Source organism: Microtus ochrogaster (assembly GCF_000317375.1).
Source record: "Microtus ochrogaster isolate Prairie Vole_2 chromosome 14 unlocalized genomic scaffold, MicOch1.0 chr14_random_1, whole genome shotgun sequence".
Classification (NCBI taxonomy): Eukaryota; Metazoa; Chordata; class Mammalia; order Rodentia; family Cricetidae; genus Microtus; species Microtus ochrogaster.
The window spans coordinates 86,037-95,307 of NW_004949096.1; the positions used below are offsets into that span (position 1 = coordinate 86,037).

Sequence of the window (9,271 nt, forward strand, 5' to 3'; positions counted from 1 at the left end):
AAAAGCCCTAAGGCAAAACATAGATGAAGAGAAACAGGCTAATTTAAGTTATAAGAGCTAGTGGGGGAAGCATAAGATATGGCCGAGCATTCGTAACTAACAATAAATCTCTGTGTAATGATTTGGGAACTGGTTGGTGCTCAAAGAAAAAGCCTGCTACAGTTACAGCCAATTGTGCGCTGACCAACGGGGGGGGGGGTGTTGGGAACCAAACTAGGGTCCTGTGTAAGAGTGGGATGTGCTTTTAATGATGGAGTCATCTCTTGAGCTCCACAGAGACTTTCCTTTGCCTGTCATTGTTATCAACAGGAGTTAGTACCAGAGCTGAATGGTGGCTTTTTAGAATTTTGCCTTGTCTGGGTCCGTGGTAGACTTGCCAAATGAGAATTCCCAACCTGCCACCTTTTTTTTCATCGAGGCTCTGGTTGTCCTATCCATGATCTCCAGAAAACTCACTCATTGTATGGGCTGTTCTGTGATTTGGACTTTGGGAAGCTAACTATTTTGGGAAAGTTTACTTAGCAGACTCGAGGTTTGCTTTTTACATAATGCTGTTTCTTCTCTATGCTAACAAACTAATAAGAACCAAAATGTTATTTTAAGAGGTCTTGAATTGATAGAAATAACTGCAATTAGAAATGGAAATGAGCTAACATTTTTAAAGTTTTTCTGACCTGCTCACAGTGTAAATGATATACATAATAGGAAATTTCTATATGGCAAGATGATTTAAACAACATTTATTATGGTAGGTCAGTTGATCTACTATTTCATACTAAGGAAATGAGTCTTTGGCCCTGAGGAGGCACAAATGAATTTGGAATTAATTGTAGCTTACTTGACTTTGGGAACAGTGTTTGTATTCTCTGGACTACGACTTTGTTTATTTATTTAAAGCTGTGGCACAGGAGTTCAACACCGGTCAGGTTCATGATGGGTGAGTATGTGTGCCACACAGTGCATGAGGTGGTTGGAGGCCAACTCTGTGGAGTTGGTTCTCTCTTTCCACCTTTCTGTGTCTTCTGAGGATTGAATTTAGGTGTCCAGGCTTGTAATAGCAAGTGCCTTTACCCCCTGAACCAAGCTCTTGCTGGTCCCCATTGGATGTTTTAAGCAACATTTCATTCAGCTAGAATTTGAATTTGCATGCTAGATAATTCCAGTGTTAATACTTTTCTTGGTAGACTACCTCACCTTGGCTTTGTGTTTTTTTTTTTTTTTTTTGGTTTTTCGAGACAGGGTTTCTCTGTAGCTTTGGAGCCTGTCCTGGAACTCCCTTGGTAGACCAGGCTGGCCTCGAACTCACAGAGATCCGCCTGCCTCTGCCTCCCGAGTGCTGGGATTACAGGCGTGCGCCACCACCGCCCGGCCGGCTTTGTGTTTACGTGTCTTGCTTAAGTTGGACCCACACATTGGATATGGATCCTTACACCTGACTTGACCTTCTGAACCCTGTGAGCAAAGGAGTCCAGCAAATATCCTGGGTACTTTATGAGTACGAGTTTTAAGAGCTCTTTCATCCTTTTCCCTCTCATGTGGGATTCCTATTACTGTTGCAGAGATTTACTGGGATTGAAAGAAGAGAGTCTGTGTCCTTGAAAAGTTGGAGGGCAACGCTCAGGCATAAAAATGGGACCACATGCTTATGAACATCATATAGAAGTTCAAAAACGTTTGAAGACAGACAAATTAGAGGTTGAGGTTCTATCTAGTTAAGCGACTGGACAGAATTGGAAGGGCAGGTGAATTAATTATCTGGGTAGCTGCCTCAGTGTTCACTGTAAGATTGAGACTCACTACTCAGACCGAGGAAGGAAATCACCTTTCTTTTGCATAAAAGGCTCTGTGTGAGACTGGAGAGATGCTAAGAGCACTGACTGCTCTTCCTGAGGATCTGGGTTCAACTCCTAACACCCACATGGCAACTCACAACCACCTGTAGCTCCATTCCCAAGAGATCTGACACCCTCCTCTGGCCTTCCTGGGCACCAGATACACTTGTGGTGCATATACATACATGTAGGCAAAACATACATCCATATATAGAAAGGTCCTATGCACTTGCATTGCTGTGGCATTGATTCCAATGATAGAACATTACCGTATCATTGATGTCAATGATAGAACTGCCTCTTTCCTGGGAATTTTGTTCTTTGATGCTTTGCCATTGTAGCCACTTCTCTGTTCTGCAGTTAAAGTAATGGGGAAGCCTCCTAAATCAATCAGATGCTTTAACTTCATTATGTAACTAATATTCAAGGAAGCAGGGTTATTGGTTAAACAGAGATGAACATTTATTGCATAATTTAGCCTAAGTGAGGGCTCGTTGTAATCTCAAAGCAAATGTGTAATGCGGAATGAATATCCCTACTCCAAACATCAAAGGTATGCAGACAGGGCTTAAGTAAACCTGTGTTTTGAGGGTGCGGTCTATTGAGGTATGGCAGGGAGAAGAAGAAAGGGAATGTGGGAGGCTCAGCACAGCCTGTGTACTTTCTGGGAAGTCCCCTAACTTATTGAACAGAATGATAATTCAATATTTGAACACCAAGGCAAAAAGTAGGACCAACAGGCTGTTAATGCTGATGGAGTTAATTCCAATCCCCTTTCTGATACTTTCTATTATTATTATTATTATTATTATTTATGTATATGAATATTTTGTTTGAATGTATGTCTGTGGGCCATGTGTGTGCTGGGTAACCTTGGAGACCATAAGAGGTTGGATCTCCCGGAACTGGAGTTACAGATGGGTGAAAGCTGCCATGTGGGTGCTGGGAATAGAACTTGGGTCATCTGGAAGAGCAGTCAGTGCTCTTAACTACTGATCCATCTCTCCAGCCTCTCCTTGGTATTTTAGTCAGTTCTAGTTAGTAAAGAAAATTTCTGACTATGAAGAAAAAAGTAACTGGAAATGACAGCCTTTAGTCTGGCAAGACCATCAGTTTCAGTGAATTATGTACACATATTAGAATTAAATAGAACCAGTCCTGTTAGTAGTCTAACTTTTAAATATAAAGATCTATGGCATCGTGCCTCATTATATACCTCATTATATAGGCTAATTAATTCATGCATATTGCTTCAGACATGGCAACATATGATAGTTATAATTTGGTGATCATTATTTTTAAAAATTATTTTAGTATTTTAAAGTGTGTGTGGTCTGTTTATACTTGAATGCCAGTGCCAGTGGTGGTCAGAGGCTTTGGAAGTCCCTGAACTGGAGTTATAGGCAGTTGTGAGCTGCCTGGTATATTCTGAGAACAGAACTCAGATCCTCTGAAAGAGCAATGTGTGCTCTTAGTTGCTAAGCCATCTCACCAGCCTTATCCGGTCTTAAACTCCTGATCCTCTTGTCTCAGCTTCCAGTGCTGCTAATGTTGTCAGTCCTGGTGGCTGGCACTTTCACCATGTTTATGATGGAGGTGGACCCCAACGAACCCCAGACAAGCAAGGTCAGTGCATTTGCTAAGGTCCATACACGAATGAGTTTGAGTTAATGAGATGTGACAGGTTGTCTGCTGGGAGGTTCCTGGGAAAGACTTTCCCCACTTCTAAGTAGTCACTGGATACTGAGGGCTTCTCTACATCTTTGCATTATGGACCTGGATGTATAGCCCAATCTTCAGACCCGAAAGCTCTTGTGCTAGCCAGAGATGGTGCCCACCTCAGAGGACAAAACAAAGTGGATCATTGAGAAGATCAGCAACAACATCTAGAGCCAACTGTTGGCTTCCCCATGGTCTGAAACAACATATTTCCTAATTTATTAACTCAACTTAAATGGAATTTTTCTGTTATTTGTAGTAAAAAAAGCATCCTGATAGTAATTAAAAATTTCATCCCAAAATGTTCACTTAAAAAATTATTTCATTAAATGACAACCCCATCCACCTATCTTTAGGACCCATTATTTCACTTTCTTTATCAAAATCTATGAGGAAGACCTTCAACTTGGAGGAGATGACTAAGAAAGAGTCTGATCCTATCGCTGTTGAGATTTTCTGGTTGGCTGGGAGGATGATGATGATATTAAAACACCAGCAAGGAAGTCAGAATGAGGCTTTAGCTCAGAGTGCAGAGTGCCAAGAAGGCACATTTTATAAAATTGTCAAGTTACTCTTCTATATATTTATTAATTTTTCATTAAATTTTATTTTTGTGTGTGTATGTAAGCACATTTGAGCATATGCATATGTGTGTGTGTGTGTGTGTGTGTGTGTGTGTACATGCAACATGCAGGAGTCAGTCCCTTCCTTTTACCATGTGGGGCCCTGGGGTAAAACTAATGTTGTCAGTCCTGGTGGCTGGCACTTTCACCTTTGGCCCTTCATTAAGTTTTGACTTAGAAGTTCAAGCAAGCAGAACACCAGAAAAGATGAATCATTCTGTTAGGGGAAAAGCCAAAGTCTGGGGAGGGATATAGATGAGTAAAGTAATATGAGGAACAATTGTATCTTTGTCATTGTTCAACTACTATAAAGAGACACTATGACCAAGGCAATTCTTCTATGAGAAAGCACTTAAACTTAACTGGGGTTTGTTTATAATTTTAGAGGCTTGGTTCATTGTCATCATAGAAGAAAGCAAGATGGTAGCAGAGATGGTACTGGAGAAGCAGCAGAGGGTTATATCTTGATCAACAAGCAGAGAGAGACAAGAGAGAGAGAGAGAGAGAGAGAGAGAGAGAGAGAGAGAGAGAAAGGAGAGAGGAGAGAAAAAGAAAGAGTGAGCCTGAGACCAGCATGAGCTGTTGAAACCTTAAAGCCCACCCCCAGTGACATACAACAGGGCTATACCTACTCCAACAAGGCTTTAGCTCTTAATCCTTCTAATCCTTTCAAATAGTTCCACTCCTTGGGGACTAAGCATTCAAATATATAAGCATATGGTGGCCATTCTTATCCAACCACTCCATTTTGATATTCCTAAAACTTAAAAGAGTTTCAAAAATTTTAGTCTGGCAATGGTGGTGCATGTCTTTAATTGAGACTCAGATGCAGGAGGCAGAAGCAGGTGGATCTTTGTGAGTTTGAACCCTGCCTGGTCTACAGAGCTAGTTCCAGGACAGCCAGGGCAACACAAACCCTGTCTTGAAAAACTGGGAAAAAAAAGTAAAAAGAGAAAAAACTTTGTGTGTATGTTCATATGACTGCATGTGCACACAGTGCAGGTGTTTGAGGAGGCCAGAGGCATGTTGGAATTTCAGGTGGTAGTGAGCCACCTGATTGGGGTGATCTTACCTGCTGAAACATCTCTGCAGCACCACTTTTAATTTTTCCCATGTGTTTAATATATATATATGTAAACATATATGTAAATAAATTCAATAAACCATAAATCCACAGTAGAATGCCTTCCATATATAGCACATAATTTAGATAATTTTTTCTAATAGATTCCTCTGTGGTGTCTTAAATTCTATAGGTGATTGCCATGCTCAGCACAGCAGAGGTAAAAGTCAACAAATCCAGTGATTTTTAGAGAGATCTCAGCCCCAGTTGGTACTACCAATTGTTATGTGAAAGGTTTGAGTTGTTAGTAACTTTTGCTTCCATTATTTATCTATAAATATGTGTCAAGCACCAGACTGAGGTTATAGGTACAAAATGTCTAAGATTCAGTCTCTGATTGCCAGGCTTGGTGGTATGTGCCTATAGTTGCAGCAGTTTGGGGGGCTGAGATGCAATGGTTAATTGTGTCTGTTCTTCAGTCTTATCAACAACATAACAAGGATTCCACCCAAAAATAAAAATAAAAAAGGAAAAAAGAAAAAGAATTGAACTTTGTTTACAAACATAGACACAAGTAACTATAATGAAGGGTGTTAATAATTGTGTAACTGTAACGAGAATCAGTACAGGTTTTCACTGCCATGTGTAGGTAGGCGAAGAAACCTGTTCATTTACTTAGCACAGATATTATCTCTTGTTATTCTCTTAGGGAGTCGTTGTGTTTATTTATAACACATTTTAGCTATGTAGGATGTGAAAACTGTGATCCGAGAAAGACTAGTCTGGGAGATATGTAAATATGATCACTCCCTTTATTACACCAAATAAAAACAACATTCTTTAACCCTTAGACAATTACGGTTAGAACTAGATCAAGGCAGTGTGAGGCTTTAATTCATACCAAGTGCAAAAATAATTCTGCATTGTAACCAAGATTCACTATGTATTTGTATTTTTTTTTTCGAGACAGGGTTTCTCTGTGGTTTTGGAGCCTGTCCTGGAACTAGCTCACAGAGATCCGCCTGCCTCTGCCTCCCGAGTGCTGGGATTAAAGGCGTGCGCCACCACCGCCCGGCTCACTATGTATTTGTAAAGAAATCTATAGATTTTTTAGTCTGGAAAGCTCTTAATTGCATATATGTAAGACTACATTAAGTTGATTGGTTAGGTAAAACAGAATAGGAAACAAAGAGGAAGAAAGAGAACTTCCTATCAGCTGGACACAGGCTCAGGTTAAGTTAAAAATCTTTTGTACTTATGACCTGGGCATAGTGGCATATAACTTTAGTTCCAACGCTCAGGAGATAAAGGGAGGTGGATTCTCTGTGAGTTCGAGGCCAGCCTATTTTACATAGTGAGTCCCACACGTATGAGGTCACAACAGCTTTTTGGAGTAAGTTATCTCCTTCCACGTTTAGATTGGGGATTGAACTCAGGTCATCACTTTGTAGCAAGTGCCTTTACCCACTGAGCCAATTCACCAGCTCCTCAGACTCTTTTATGAAATAAGGTCTTGCTATAAAGACCAGGATGGACTTAATGTGTGGTCCTTCTAATTCAGTCTTCTTTGTGCTTGGATTGTGCTGATGTGCCTGACTAGGCTTTCATCTGGATGGCTCCTGCCCGGACTTCCCTCAGTGATGAACTGCAAGTCAAACAAACCCTTTTCTCCCCAGCTTGCTTTTGGTCATGGTGTTTCATGACAGCAACAGTAACCCTAAGTAAAACAAAGGGGTTGGATCCTTGGAACTAGAGTTATGGATGGTTGTGAGCCACCAGGTAGGTGATTGATGGGAATTGAACCCTGGTCACCTGGAAGAGTAGTAAGGTGCTCTTGACCACTGAGCCATCTCCCCAGCCCCAAATTATTTTCTTGAAGCTCCAGCTGGCCTCTCAGCTTTGATAGTTTATGAGATACAAATAAAAATAAGGCAGAAAACTGTTATAGCAATGATTAGCAAGCTTCCTTGTTGGTGTCACCAGTTAACATCAAGCTATTAAAGTATTCTCTGCAGCAAGAATAATTATACTTATTTATCAGTTCTGAATGACTGAAAAAATACAGTTTACCCATGTTTTAAGCCGTTTGGTTTGATTTATTACACTTTGAGGAGCTACAAGGATAGTTGTTTTCTGTGTTCTCTCACTGGATGTAAAAGGAAAAAAACTCAAAGGGTTTAAAGCAAGTGCATGTCATCATAACTTGAAAATTTAAAGCGTGGAGAGCAGGAAGAAAGCTCATAACACCCAGGCATGGTCTGTCGTGCGTCCTGGAAATAATCTGGAGGCATATGCATAGAAGCTACTAGAAGAGGTTGGTAACAGCTGGACATTCCTAGAATTGATAGCCATATACAGCAGATCTTAAAAAGCAGGAGAGAATTCAGTTTATCCCAGAGATTGTCTCCGTCGGGGTGTTGCCAATCCCAGACACCAACAGGGAGCCACAGCCAAGCTCATGAGCCGGAGAGATGCCTCAGCTTTAAGAGCATACACTGCGGACCGGACCGAGCAACCATAGTGACAGGAGCCGAAGCAGCAGCTCAGGTTGTCCCCGTTTCCCCTCCCCCTTCCCTTTTCCGGCTGACTTTCCGGGCCCTGCATTTCACAGTCCCGGTCCTGCCATGTCCCAGAAACAAGAAGAGAACCCCGCGGAGAAGACTGGCTAGGAGAAGCAGGACACACAGGAGAAAGAAGGTGTTCTCCCCGAGAGAGCTGAGGAGGCCAAGCTAAAGGCCAAATACCCAAGCCTAGGACAAAAGCCTGGGGGCTCCGACTTCCTCATGAAGAGACTCCAGAAAGGGCAAAAGTACTTTGACTCAGGAGACTACAACATGGCCAAAGCGAAGATGAAGAACAAACAGCTGCCGAGCGCAGGGCCAGACAAGAACCTGGTGACCGGCGACCACATCCCCACCCCACAGGACCTGCCCCAGAGAAAGTCCTCGCTCGTCACCAGCAAGCTTGCGGGGTAACCTGGGCCCCTCTCTTCCCCTTCCTCACCCACTGGACTTCTATATATTATAGGCAGGGAATGGACACCTAGTCAGAGCTCAGCTTGCCATCCAGGGAAGACATTCTGCTGGAGGCTTAGGTTGAAAAGGCATTCTGGGTTCATTTCTTTGGGTAAATTGAAACTTCTACACCCTTACTGTAGCCCAGTAGAGACCCAGAAGTAGGAAAGGCTAGGACCGGATAGCACTGCAGCTGTTCCTGTGCTGAGAAGCGTGGAAGATGGGAGTTCTCCTTTTGGAGGAGCAAGCCCTTGGGCAGGCTGAGTCTGGGAGCAGTGTGGCAGGTTCAGTGTTCCAAGGCTGCACTGATGTGTTGGGAAAGGAGACGCTCTCTGTGCTTCTAAGTGTGTCGTCCCTTAGGCCTCTGTGCTTTGTGTTCCCATTGTGGGGGTTTAGGGAACCTTCAAAGAGGAGAAGGGATTTGCTTGCCTAAAACCACAGTGCCCACCTAACCTCTCTGTCGTGTCCCTCCAACAATTGCCCTGCTTCTCAAGGAGTGGAAAGCTTGATCTTTTCTCTTTCAGCATGTAGCTTTGGAGTGTATGCCGGGAGAGTGGGAAGAGTAGGCTCAGAACACCCGGCTCCCGTGCTGCTCGTGCCCAGCAGCACTGGCGTGTGAGCTTGGCTGGGTCATGTGGCCTCTGAGTCTGTTCCTCATCTCTGCAGAGCAGGAACCGTATAGGCTAATTCTGACTAAAATCCTACACCTGCCCTAACTGCCGTTCATCCTAAAACCAACCGAGGCAGGCCCTTGCTAAGCCTGAAAGCTAGGAGTCCAGGGGAACAGGAGGGGTGCTATATGGGAAGAGAGAAAGTTTGAGATTTAAGGGCCACACCTTCAGACAAGGCCTTCTTGAGGGAGGAGGGGAGAGAGAGTGAGTCTGAAGAAGCCAGCCCTGGAAGTGTTTTGACTCTCCCATTTTCCTGGTCTACAGTTGACCCTAGCTGCTGCAAACCACTCTGGCAGCAGACTGGATGGGCCTGAGGAAACACTCGTGCTTCAGGTGGAATCCGATGCTA

General features: G+C 43.0%; 1 pseudogene; it reads left to right on the forward strand.

Moving 5' to 3' along the window:
* Window positions 1-7,748: 7,748 nt before the first annotated feature.
* LOC101984784 lies at window positions 7,749-8,301 on the forward strand (annotated as a pseudogene).
* Window positions 8,302-9,271: the final 970 nt, after the last annotated feature.